The sequence below is a fragment of the Rhinoderma darwinii genome, chromosome 1 (genome assembly GCF_050947455.1).
Source record: "Rhinoderma darwinii isolate aRhiDar2 chromosome 1, aRhiDar2.hap1, whole genome shotgun sequence".
NCBI lineage: Eukaryota > Metazoa > Chordata > Amphibia > Anura > Rhinodermatidae > Rhinoderma > Rhinoderma darwinii.
In genome coordinates, this window is record NC_134687.1 from 479,146,346 (window position 1) to 479,158,573 (window position 12,228).

At 41.9% G+C, this 12,228-nt stretch overlaps 1 protein-coding gene across 3 annotated transcripts in view; it reads right to left on the reverse strand.

Moving 5' to 3' along the window:
- The window catches only part of B3GNT4 (UDP-GlcNAc:betaGal beta-1,3-N-acetylglucosaminyltransferase 4), a 78,359-nt gene that overhangs the window by 21,934 nt on the left and 44,197 nt on the right, over nt 1–12,228 (reverse strand). The window contains exon 1 of one of the 3 annotated variants that reach the window (XM_075854685.1): nt 6–73. The exons of 1 other annotated variant lie outside the window; for it this stretch is intronic. The gene's annotated coding sequence lies outside the window, so the exon portion shown is untranslated. Of the gene's footprint in view, nt 1–5; nt 74–9,152; nt 9,310–12,228 lie in introns of those variants that run through there. One more of the 3 variants, XR_012881621.1, reaches the window with a different exon arrangement.

A 12,228-nucleotide genomic window follows, 5' to 3' on the forward strand; every position in this document is an offset into this window, starting at 1 on the left:
CTTACGACTAGGTCTTGCTGAAGAAGCAGTTGTCCCGCATCTGTGCCATTATGATGTCATTGTGAACAGAATTCTGTCCTAATATAAAATCAGTCAGAGAGGAAAAAATTAACTATACTGGAGTGACTGGCAATATCTTCAAACAAATGGAGGAAAATGTATCCAACTATGTTGCAAACTCGAGTCTGTTCACTAGATAGAAGAACACCTGCAGGGCTGTCATGACAAGGTTTTTTGTTTTTTTCAGTGACTGGTTGTACAACGTCTCTTTGGCTCCATCAATCCTTATGAGGGACGAATGTGCCAAGTGACGCGGTACACCATAACAGGCCCCTGCCCGGCAAGGTAGGAACCGCTATGTCCACAAAACAACCAATCACCTACAGAATATATAAAGGGGCAGTGTCCAAAACCATCTATAGGAACAGTAAAGGATCACTAATCCCCAAAATTATGTCAGTATTTCCAGAAGAACTGTAACAAAGCCCATGGTGTATTGATAAAGAACAGCTCGATTATTAGAGATCCTCCAAAAAAAAAAAAATATCATGCCCATATCACGGTACAGAATTAGGAATGTAACAGCTGTATGTGGCAGGACATAGTCATACGAAAAAGGAAATACATCCCCAATTTATTTTTGTAATCATTGCTAAAATGCACGACTTCCACTAATTCAGGGGCGGCACGGGCCGCAGGTGTTGGATTTATCTACTAATAAATGCAATGCCCAAATTTATTTTTTATTTCAACACCACTTGTGGGGTCTATGTTCTGAATAGACAGATGTGGGCTCCTGCACAATAAACAGAATTCATTTGTGAGTGATCATGTCCAGGATTTAATTGTCCAAGAAATATTTAAAAAAAAAAACAAAAAAAGGGGAAATTTAGTTTTACAGTCTGAAATAAATAATTTACTACCTCCCCGTGAGAATCCCTCCCTCCCTTGGAAAGCCCAAAAACGAAACAAAAAATATGAATAAATGAAATTGACTCCCTAAAATGAATCCCCCACCCCACCCTTTTTGGTGTTCCCTAAATTATATATAAAACAATAATTAGAAACGGTGTGATCGGTCTCAAAACAGGGGAAGTTGCACAGGCCTGGATTTGAAGGGCACATGGGGCAGTAAAACCAGGTATCTCTCCTCCTTCCATGTTTACTGCACACCCGGCATCTCCTTTGGGGGTATTCCTTATTCTCAGAGGCAGGGACGGGGTGAAGGAAGTGGCGCTCAGTGAGCCTTTTGACATCCTCTGACTCTAAGGATTCTCCAGATGCGGGGGAGTCAAACAGGAGGTGCTCTATAATTTTCTCTATAATTTTTTACATTTATAATCCAGCCTAGATCTAAAAGGATAGATATATTTGACTTCCCTTTTAAACGCAGGTCTTTGTTTCCCCTACTCCTAATAATCGTCCAAATATGGAACAAAAAGAATATCCATCTCCGTAATGAGACATTTCTTCACATTATTTTGGTGAACACTCGGGAGGACATAGAAATTTCAAACTGAAGAGTCTGAAATTGGAGATTATAGAGTACCGCTTGAATTCTGTCAGAAATTTGATGATCTGATTCACTGAGTGGATAGGAACGTGATAGTAAGCATCGCGTTAGTCGATAACGGCCATAAAACAGTAAGGGTATGTTCACACGCACTAATTACGGACGTAATTCTGGCGTTTTTGCCCCGAATTACGTCCGAAAATAGCGCCTCAATAGCGCTGACAAACATCTGCCCATTGAAAGCAATGGGCAGACGTTTGTCTGTTCACACGAGGCGTAATTTACGCGCCGCTGTCAAATGACGGCGCGTAAATAGACGCCCGCTTCAAAGAAGTGACCTGTCACTTCTTTGGCCGTAATTGCAGCCGTTATTCATGGACTCCAATGAATAGCAGCGCCAATTACGTCCGTAATTGACGCGGCGTTCAAGCGCCTGCACATGCCGTTACGGCTGAAATTACGGGGATGTTTTCAGGCTGAAACATCCCCGTAATTTCAGCCGTTATGGAAGTCCTCGTGTGAACATACCCTAAGGGTATAAAAGATTTACGATCTATCTTTTTCCATCTTGAATCTCTTGTATTTATTAAATAAATTGCTCATACACGCGTTATTCGCAGTGTCTTTTACGGACGTAATTTGGAACTGTTCTTCATTGAAGTCAATGAAAAACGGTATCACTGCCTATATGAACGATTAAAATTCGATTTTTATTGTAGAAAATCTTACTAAAATTGGGCTAAGTAGCCAAAGGTACTAAGAAGGCGTAAGCACGGTACACCAGACAGATGGAGGAGCGATAGAAAAACTGTTGTTAGCACCATTTGCTGCCAAGCAACACTTCCCCCTGTCTGTATTATGATATAACACCTGGTCAATCCGTGCCACTAACACGTGTCCCTACGCGTTTCCTCACCGCTGATATTCACGGTGATTCATCAGGGGTCACACTGATGCGATAACAACACATCTAATATTTGATTATGTGATATGGCCGGGAGACACCTATTGCGTGTCTCAGATCATTCACCCGGCTCGTGTACGACACTAGTCAGCTGGTCGAACACGAGCCGAGTGAGATGCCGGACATATGTAGTACTAGCCCCTCCCTCCCTGGAGTGACGCGGCGGCCGGGCAGCCAATCCCCGCGAGGCTGGGCGGCCAGAGCAGGGCCGGCCCCCGGGCGCTCGCTGTCACTGCAGGGGGGGAGGAACAAGAGCGTCCCTAGTAACCAGGGATTACCAGGCGGCCGTAACCCACTGGCCTAGGATGTTGCAGCTAGGAAGAGTAACCAGAGAAGAACACAGCGATCCTGAGCCCACACTGTGGCACATTCGATCACTGTGTGTGTCATCCTGTAATGGGAGACTCCGCAATCCCGGAGTGCAGTTGACAATGTGCACTCGATCGCCGTATTGTGAACAGAGGGAAAGGGGGAATGTATAGCAATACATTACACACTAAGGGACCGCTCCAACCTCCCTAAAAATGCAAGCCATACTATAGGGATTCAAGCGTTAGACTGGCAATGGGGCAATTGAACATGGGCAGGGTGTGACATAAGATTCACTCCGGCCCCAGGTGACATATGACCCATTCAGAGGAAACAGTTGAACGATATCTGTTCATTGAGACCCGCCGGTTTCATGGTATGCATGCGGAAAATCCATTGGGCCTCTTTTTGCAGAATCCTTTTGTCCCAATTGCCCCCCCTGGCAGATGGCCTAATCTGTTCAATCCCCTGGAATTTGATGACGTGGGTATCACCGCCATGTTTTTCCCAAACATGTCGGGCCACTGAAGTGTCCACATTGCGGCGAATGTCGCCTATATGATCCCTTATTCGTCTCCTGAATTCTCTAATTGTCTTGCCAATATACTGCAGTCCGCATACACATGAGATCAGGTACACGATGCCCCTAGTTTTGCAGTTGATGAAGGATCTATTTTCATATGTCCGACCAGTCGTGTGGCTATTGAAATTCTTGCTACAAGAAATTGATTCGCAAGCTCTGCAGGACCCACATCTAAATGTACCCTTAATGTTATGTGAAAGCCAAGTGGTAGGGCGAATGGACAACATATGACTATGGACTATACGATCCCTGATATTCCTACCCCTCCTATAGGTAACTGATGGTCTGTTGCCTACAAGGTCCCCTACATCTGGATCTGTCCTGAGGATCCCCCAGTAGGTCTGTAGGATCCTGATAACTTCCTGATTTGATGAATCGTACGTGCCTATAATACGCAATGAAAAACGGCTCCAATTACGTCCCAAGAAGTGTCCTGCACTTCTTTTGACGAGGCTGTTATTTTACGCGCCGTCTTTTGACAGCGACGCGTAAAATGACAGGTCGTCGGAACAGTACATCGTAAGACCCATTGAAAGTAACGGGCAGATGTTTGCCGACGAATTGGAGGCGTTTTTTCAGACGTAATTCGAGGCGTAAAACGCCTCCAATACGTCTGAAAATAGGTCGTGTGAACCCAGCCTAAAGCTCTACAAACGGAATTCTAGAAGGAAGCAGTATGAGCAGTTAATCTGACTGCGTCCACCAAAGCTTCTGACAGAAAATCAGCTGCTTTTCGTATGGCGGGCAGAGAAGCCAGAATCTAAACTCTTGAGCATTTACTCTTAAGCGGAGATTCCAGCAAATCAAGCCCAATAATAGGGGCCCTAGCAGTGCAGGTAGCCACAATGTTGGGTTTAACTGCTGCTAACTCCCAGGCTCTTTTTAAGAAACTTCCTGCTTTTTGTTTAATGGATGTTTATGCAGTCCCATGTCGAAGGGTAAGGCAGTTTTCCTAGAAACTTTGGAAATTGCAACATCAATTTTAAGGGCTCTATCCCAATCGCAACAAACTACCTCCTCAAAAGGATTTTTTTTAGTTTTACCTTTTTAGGACAAATCCGGTGTCTTTTTTTTCTATTCTTTTTTTAACCCCTTCAGGACTGAGCCTGCTTTGGCCTTCAGGACGAAGCCGATTTTTCAAATCTGACATGTGTCACTTTATGTGGTAATAACTTCGGAATGCTTTTACCTATCCAAGCGATTCTGAGATTGTTTTCTCGTGACATATTGTACTTTAGGTTAGTGAAAAAATTTGGTTGATAAATTCAATATTTATTTGTAAAAAAACACCAAGATTTGTAGAAAATGTGCAAAAATTAGCATTTTTCTAAATTTAAATGCATCTGCTTGTAAAACAGATAGTAATACCACACAAAATAGTCACTAGTTAACGTTTCCCATATGTCTACTTTAGTTTGGCATCGTTTTTTGAACATTCTTTTATTTTTCTAGGACGTTACAAGACTTAGAACTTTAGCAGCGATTTCTCATATTTTCAAGAAAATTTCAAAAGGACCAGTTCAGTTCTGAAGTGGCTTTGAGGGCCTTATATATTGGAAAGTCCCCATAAATCACCCCATTTTGAAAACTGCACCCCTCAAAGTATTCAAAACAGCATTTAGAAAGTGTATTAACACTTTAGGCGTTTCACAGGAATTAAAGCAAAGTAGAGGTGAAAGTTACAAATTTCATTTTTTTTTTACAAAATTCATTTGTAATACATTTTTTTCTGTACCACAGAAGGTTTTACCCAAGAAATGTAACTTATTATTTATTGCCCAGATTCTGCAGTTTTTAGAAATACCCCACATGTGGCCCTAGTGTCCTACTTTACTGAAATACAGGCCTCAGAAGCAAAGGAGCACCTAGTGGATTTTGGGGCCTCCTTTTTTTTAGCATATATTTTAGGTACCATGTCAGGTTTGAAGAGGTCTTGTGGGGCCAAAACAATAAAGACCCCCAAATGTGACCTCATTTTGGAAACTACACCCCTCAGGGAATTTATCTAGGGGTATAGTTAGCATTTTGAACCCACAGTTTTTTTGCTAAATTTATTTGAATTAGTTTGTGAAGATGAAAATCTACTTTTTTTCTGAAAAAACGTAGAAATTTGTAATTTTTTCAAGTAATAAAAGAGAAAAAACACCCCAACATATGTAAAGCAATTTCTCCTGATTATAGCAATACCCCATATGTGGTAATAAACTGCTGTTTGGACCCACAGCAGGACTCAGAAGGGAAGGAGAACCATTTGGATTTTGAAATTCTGATTTTGCTGGAATAGTTTTCAGCGCCATGTCGCGTTTGAAATGCACTGGAGGGAACAAAATAGTGGAAACCCCCGGAAAGTGACCCCATTTTGGAAACTACACTCATGAAGGAATTTTTCTAGGGGTTGTTTTGCTGAATTCATTGGAATTATTCTGTAAAGGTAAAAATCGACTTTTTTTCTGAAAAAAGGTAGCCATTTTTAATTTTTACAAGGAATAAAGGAGAAAAAGCACCCCAACATTTGTAAAACAATTTCTCCCGATTACGGAAATATGCCATATGTGGTAATAAACTGCTGTTTGGACCCACAGCAAGGCTTAGAAGGGAAGCAGCGCTATTTGGCTTTTGGAGCTCAAATTTAGCGGAAATGGTTTTTGGGTGCCATGTCGCATTTGCAAAGCCCCTGAGAGGCCAAAACAGTGGAAACCCCACCACTTAAAGAATCTATCTATGGATATTGTGGACATTTAGACCCCACAAGTCTTTTGCAGGATTTATTAGAATTAGGCCGTGAAAATGAATATCAACATTATTTCCACTAAAATGTTGCATTTTTTTAAATTTCACAAAGGATAAAGGGGAAAAAAGCTGCCCAACATTTGTAAAGCAATTTCTCCCCAGTACGGCTGTACCCCACGTGTGGTCATAAATGGTTTTTCATTAGAAAGTAATTAACCCTTTCTGGACTGATCCATTTCTTTCTTTTCCTTTTTAGTTTTTTCCTCCCCGCGTTCCAAGAGCCACAACTTTTTTATTTTTCAGTCAAGAGTGGTGTGAGGGCTTATTTATTGAGGGACGAGCGTTCGTTTTTATTGGTACCATTTTTTGGTACATACAACTTTTTATTCAATTTTTAGGTAGAGCCAAGGTGACCAAAAAAACTGCGATTTTGCCGTTTTAAATTCTTTTTCACGTGAGACGCTCCATACATCACCCCCCACACTACGACATGCTATGTTGTGGTGCGCGAAGGGGTTAATGCGCAGCGCATGGTGCGGAGTGAAAATTAAAATTTTCCATTCATATGCCATTTTAGTGCACTATATGTTATGCCCAGTTTGTGCCACTGAAGACAAATACCTCATAAAATATTAACCGGGTTCTCCCGGGTATGGCGATGCCATATCTGTGGACGTAAACTGCTGTTTGGGCACGCTGCAGGGCTCAGAAGGGAAGGACGCCATTTGGCTTTTGGGGCGCAGATGTAGCTTGGTAGTTGTTCTGTTTGGGGTTTTACTGGTGTTTCAGTTTATAATGTGGGGGCATATGTTACCTGTGCAGGGTACATCAGGGTATAATAAGAGGGTATAATAATGCAGTAAATAAATAATAATTTGCAGATATGTGGCCGCTATCGCACTTGTAAATGGCGTCCGATCTTATCTTCTTTTGGACACTCTGCACATTTTGCATCGCCATATTCTGAGAGCCAGAACTTAATTTTTTCACCACCGGAGCTGCGTGAGGGTTTATTCTTTGCGGGACAATCTGTAGTTTTCATTGGTACCATTTTGGGGTACCAGATATTTTTTTGATCACGTTTTATTCCATTTTTTGGCAAGCCAGGTGACCAAAAACCATCAATTCTGACAATGTTTTTTATTTGTTTTTTATGGCCTTCACCCTGGGCTATAAATGACCATTTTACTTTATTCTGAGGGTCGATACGATTACGGCGATACCAGATGTATATAATTTTTTTATGTTTTGCAGCATTTGTGCAATAAAATCACTTATTTATAAAATAAATAATTTTTTGTGTCACCATATTCTGAGAGCGATAACTTTTTTATTTTTCAGTCAAAAAAGCGGTGTAAGGGCTTGTTTTTTGCGGGACGGGATGTAGTTTGTATTCGTACCATTTTGGCGTACATGCGACTTTTTGATCACTTTTTATTGTATATTTTGGGAGGGTTGGTAACCAAAAAATTGTGATTCGGGCACTGTTTTTTGTTTATTTTTTTCGCGGTGTTCACCGTGCGGGAAAAATAATATTACAGTTTTATAGTTAGGGTCGTTACGAACGCAGCGATACCAAATATGTGTACTTTTTTTAACGTGTTAATTTTTTTCCTATAATAAAAGACTTATTATAGGAAAAAAAGCATTCTTTGTTTATGTAACTTCTAACTTTTATTTTTACACTTTTTAAAAACATTTTTATTATTTTTTTTTACTTGTCCCACTAGGGGACACTTAGACTTGCAGCTCTGATCGCTGCTGGAACACATTACACTACACACGTAGTGTAATGTATTCTAATTGTCATTGTGATGTAACAGTCACACTGACAGGAAGCATCGGAGGACCGGCCAGAGGCTGCTCCTCCGAGGCTTCCGTACATGGCAACCCGGAGGTCATTGTCTGGCCTCTGGTTGCCATAAGGATCGCCATCCCCCGCAAATGCATGTGGGGGGCTGCCGATCCGCTGTAAACCTCTTCGATGTGGTGATCGCAATCGACCACCGCATCGAAGGGGCTAATTGCCGATTTCAGCGGCGACAGGCCGCTGATCGGCAACGGGGAGAGCAGGGCAGACGCCCTGCACAGTTAGGGTATGTTCACACGAGGTCATTACGTCCGTAATTGACGGACGTATTTCGGCCGCAAGTACCGGACCGAACACACTGCAGGGAGCCGGGCTCCTAGCATCATAGTTATGTACGACGCTAGGAGTCCCTGCCGGACAACTGTCCCGTACTGTAATCATGTTTTCAGTTCGAGACAGTTGTCCGGCAGCGAGTCCCTCCTAGCGTCGTACATAAGTATGATGCTAGGAGCCCGGCTCCCTGCACTGTGTTCGGTCCGGCACTTGCAGCCGAAATACGTCCGTCAATTACGGACGTAATGACCTCGTGTGAACATACCCTTAACCGCCGCTGCGGTGTAGCGCCGCGGTTAACTGTTAAAGCGCGGACGTAACTGCACGCCCAGGTGCGCGAAGTTACTGCACACCAGGACGTGCATTTACGCCAAGGTGCGGGAAGGGGTTAAGGAGACAGAACATTTGCATGTACTGGGAAACATCTCTTTGTAGACATTAAAACAGGACATGCACAGATCTAAGTTTTATAGTGGATCTCAATGCTCTTAATAATTTGTCCACATCCTCTGACGACCACCTTCGCCTTCATCCGAGGAAGAATCATTATATAATTCTCGACTTTCAAATACATTATCTTTCTCTTCTGAACTGGATATTAGGGTAACCTCACTCTTCCCTGAGGATGTACTTCGGGTGTTCTTATGGTGGTTCCTTCCCTTAAGGGAACTCGTTATTTCTGATTTAATCATGGACTTGGAGTGGATATGGATAAGGTGGGGGAACCCTCAGAAAAAGTTTTTTCAATACAAACTTTACATAATGACTTCTCATATGAAGAAGAAAGTCAAACTTGCATAATGCACATTTCTTATTTTTAGACAATGCCTTTTTAGACCTTTCCTAGATAAAAAAAACAATAAGTAAATAAAAATAAAATAAAAGTACAATAAGTAAATCTACACTTCAAATGCACTCATTACAACCTTAATATAGCAGGAACTACCGTGGCTTGGATGGAAACATCAGCTGCGTCTCCTTTTCCATGATGCTTTCCTTCAAGCTTTCAGGCGAGACTTCTTCCTTAAACACCACCACTTCGGTGACTGTCTTAATAGCGAAACATCCTGCGCATAGAGAAGGCCAGTTTTTAAATCTTCCGCCACACTCTAACACCCACTTCCACTGGAAGTGCAATAGCGTCCTTCAACTGACCAAGCACGGCATGCACACGCTTCAACGTGCACACACCTAACTAATCACTCACTCTTCCAATCGGAAGCAAACACAGTGATTATATCAATAATGCACGCGCACCACAGGCGTTCTTCCTTCCAATCTGAAGTGTGCCGGTTGCCACCCGATCCTCTGGTCCCGCTACTGTTGACTGTAGACATGCCCCAAGGAAACGAGTCACACCAGACCCGCCTCGACCGGAAGCTGTAAATAAAAGATTCCCTAGAAGGCAACTACCCATCAGGTATTTGAAAATATCCAGGTAACGTTTTTCTCTTCGCCCTGCCGCACCAGGGCCTGTAGGTCTCCTCCGACAGGAAACCAGTTAGGCGTGAGGAGGGGCTCCACCTTTTTTATCTGTAGGTTTCCGGTCCTGCAAGTCGTATCCTCTCTCTTGGTGCGGTCATGGGTGAAGGGAAAAAAACAAAACAGGTTGAATTGCACCATAATGAAGTCTAAAAAGGATTAAAACTCTGCATTGATGCAAATCACAAAACACTAAATAACCTTATCCTGAGGTTAAAAAGGGTTTGTCTGGTTTCAGCAAATGATTGTTATTTTTTTTGTATAATTAAATAAAATTTTCCAATATACTTTCTGTATCCATTCCTCCTGGTTTTCAAGATCTCGGCTTGCTGTTATTCGGCAAACATTCATCGTTTATTTCCAGTGGATAAGATCTGTCCATGGTCATGTGATGGACACATAGGTGCTGGGATCGTTAGAAGTTCTGATACACATACTGTAACGAGCCGTGCACAGGTGTGTCCATCACATGACCATGGACAGAATTTTATCCACTAGAAGTAAACAATGAATTTTCCTACTGAATACTAATGAATTTTCCTACGGAATACCAACAAGCAGAGATATTGAAAACCATGAGGAATTAATATACTGTAGAAAAGTATATAGGAAAATTCTGTAACTTAATTATACAAAAAAATAATAGTAATCTTCTGAAACCGGACAACCCCTTTAACTCCTTCATGCTCAGCTCAGTACTATTACGTCAGGCTGAGCGCATCCTTCCCGCTCAGCTCAGTAATAGTACTGACCTGATTTAGCACAGCCCCATTTTTACCCGGCGGGTGTTTGAGCTGTGATAGCCCACTGTCGGAAACAGCAGGTATCACAGCTCAGTTTGCACGGACCGATCGCGGTGGTCTCTGCCGATAAACCCCTTAGAAGATGCGTTCAATAGCGATCACGGCTTCTAAGGGGTTACAACACCATCGGCGGTCCCGCGACGCAAATGCGTAACAATGGCCTCCGGGTCTCCCATCTACAGAAGCCTAGTAGGTCCTTCCAAAGGCAGGACCCACTATGCTGGCTGTCAGTGAGTAAATGACAGCTCTAATACACTGCACTACGCATGTAGTGCAGTGTATTAGAATCGTGATCAGGGCTTCCTGCCTTCAAGTCCCCTAGTGGGACAAAACAAAAAAAAAAGTTTAAAACAAATGTGTAAAAATAAAGAAGAGTTTTAAAGTAATAAAAGTGAAATCCCCCCTTATTCTTTACCTAATTAGTATCGCCACATCCGTAACGGCCTGAACTATAAAAGTACTTTATCCCACGCGGTGAACGCCGTATTTTTTTTTTTAATAGACCCTACCAGAATCGCTATATTTGATCACTTCAACAAAATGAAATACGAATCAAAAAGTTGCATGTACCCAAAAATGGTACTAATCAAAAACTACAGTTCGTTACGCAAAAAACAAGTCCTCACACAGCTTTCTTGATTGAAACAACAAAAAAACGTTATGGCTCTTAGAATATGGCAATACAAAAAGTTAATGATTTAAAAAAAAAAAAAAAAAAAAAAAAGGATTTTTATTGTGCAAACGCCATAAAACTATATACATTTGTTATCACCGTAATCGTATCGACCCGCAAAATAAAGTGAATGTCATTTATAGCACACGGTGAACGCGGTTAAAAAAAAAAAAAAAAAAAAGAAACAATGGTAAAATTGCTGTTTTTTAGTCACCACGCCTCTTAAAACATAGAATAAAAGCTGATCAAAAAGTTGCATGTACCCCTAATTGGTACCAATGAAAACTACATATTGTCCCATTATGGGCAAAATATAAGCCCTCGCACAGCTCCGGTGGAAAAAATAAGGCGACAAAAGGTGCAGATTGTGTTCCAAAAGAGGGAAGATTCTGGCACCATTTATCAGTGCGACATTGGCCAAATATCTGCAGATTATTATTTACGCCATTATTATACCCTCTTATTTTTCCCTGATGTACTCCGTACAGTTTACATATAACCGGATTTACTACTCACAGCTTACATATACCCTGATGTACTCCGAAAGCTTACATATACCCGGATGTACTCCGCACAGCTTACATATACCCTGATGTACTCCGCACAGCTTACATATGCCCCTACATTATAAACAAAAACACCAGTAAAACTCCAAAACAGAACTACTACCAAGCAAAATCTGTGCTGCAAATCCAAGTGGTGCTCCCTCCCTTCTGAGCCCTACAGCGTGCCCAAACAGCAGTTTACATCCACATATATGGCATCACCATACCCGGGAGAACCCGCTTAACAAAAAAGGTATTTGTCTTCAGTGGCACAAGCTGGGTATAACATTGTGCACTAAAATGGCATATCAGTGGAAAATCCAGTGCACATTATTTTCTAGTAAAAAACACCTTTTGGGTCAAAATACTCACTGCACCCCTTAATAAATGCCTTAGGCCTCATGCACACGACCGTAAAAACTCCCGTTATTACGGGTCGTAATTACAACCCGAAATAACGGGCCCATAGACTTCTATTGGCCA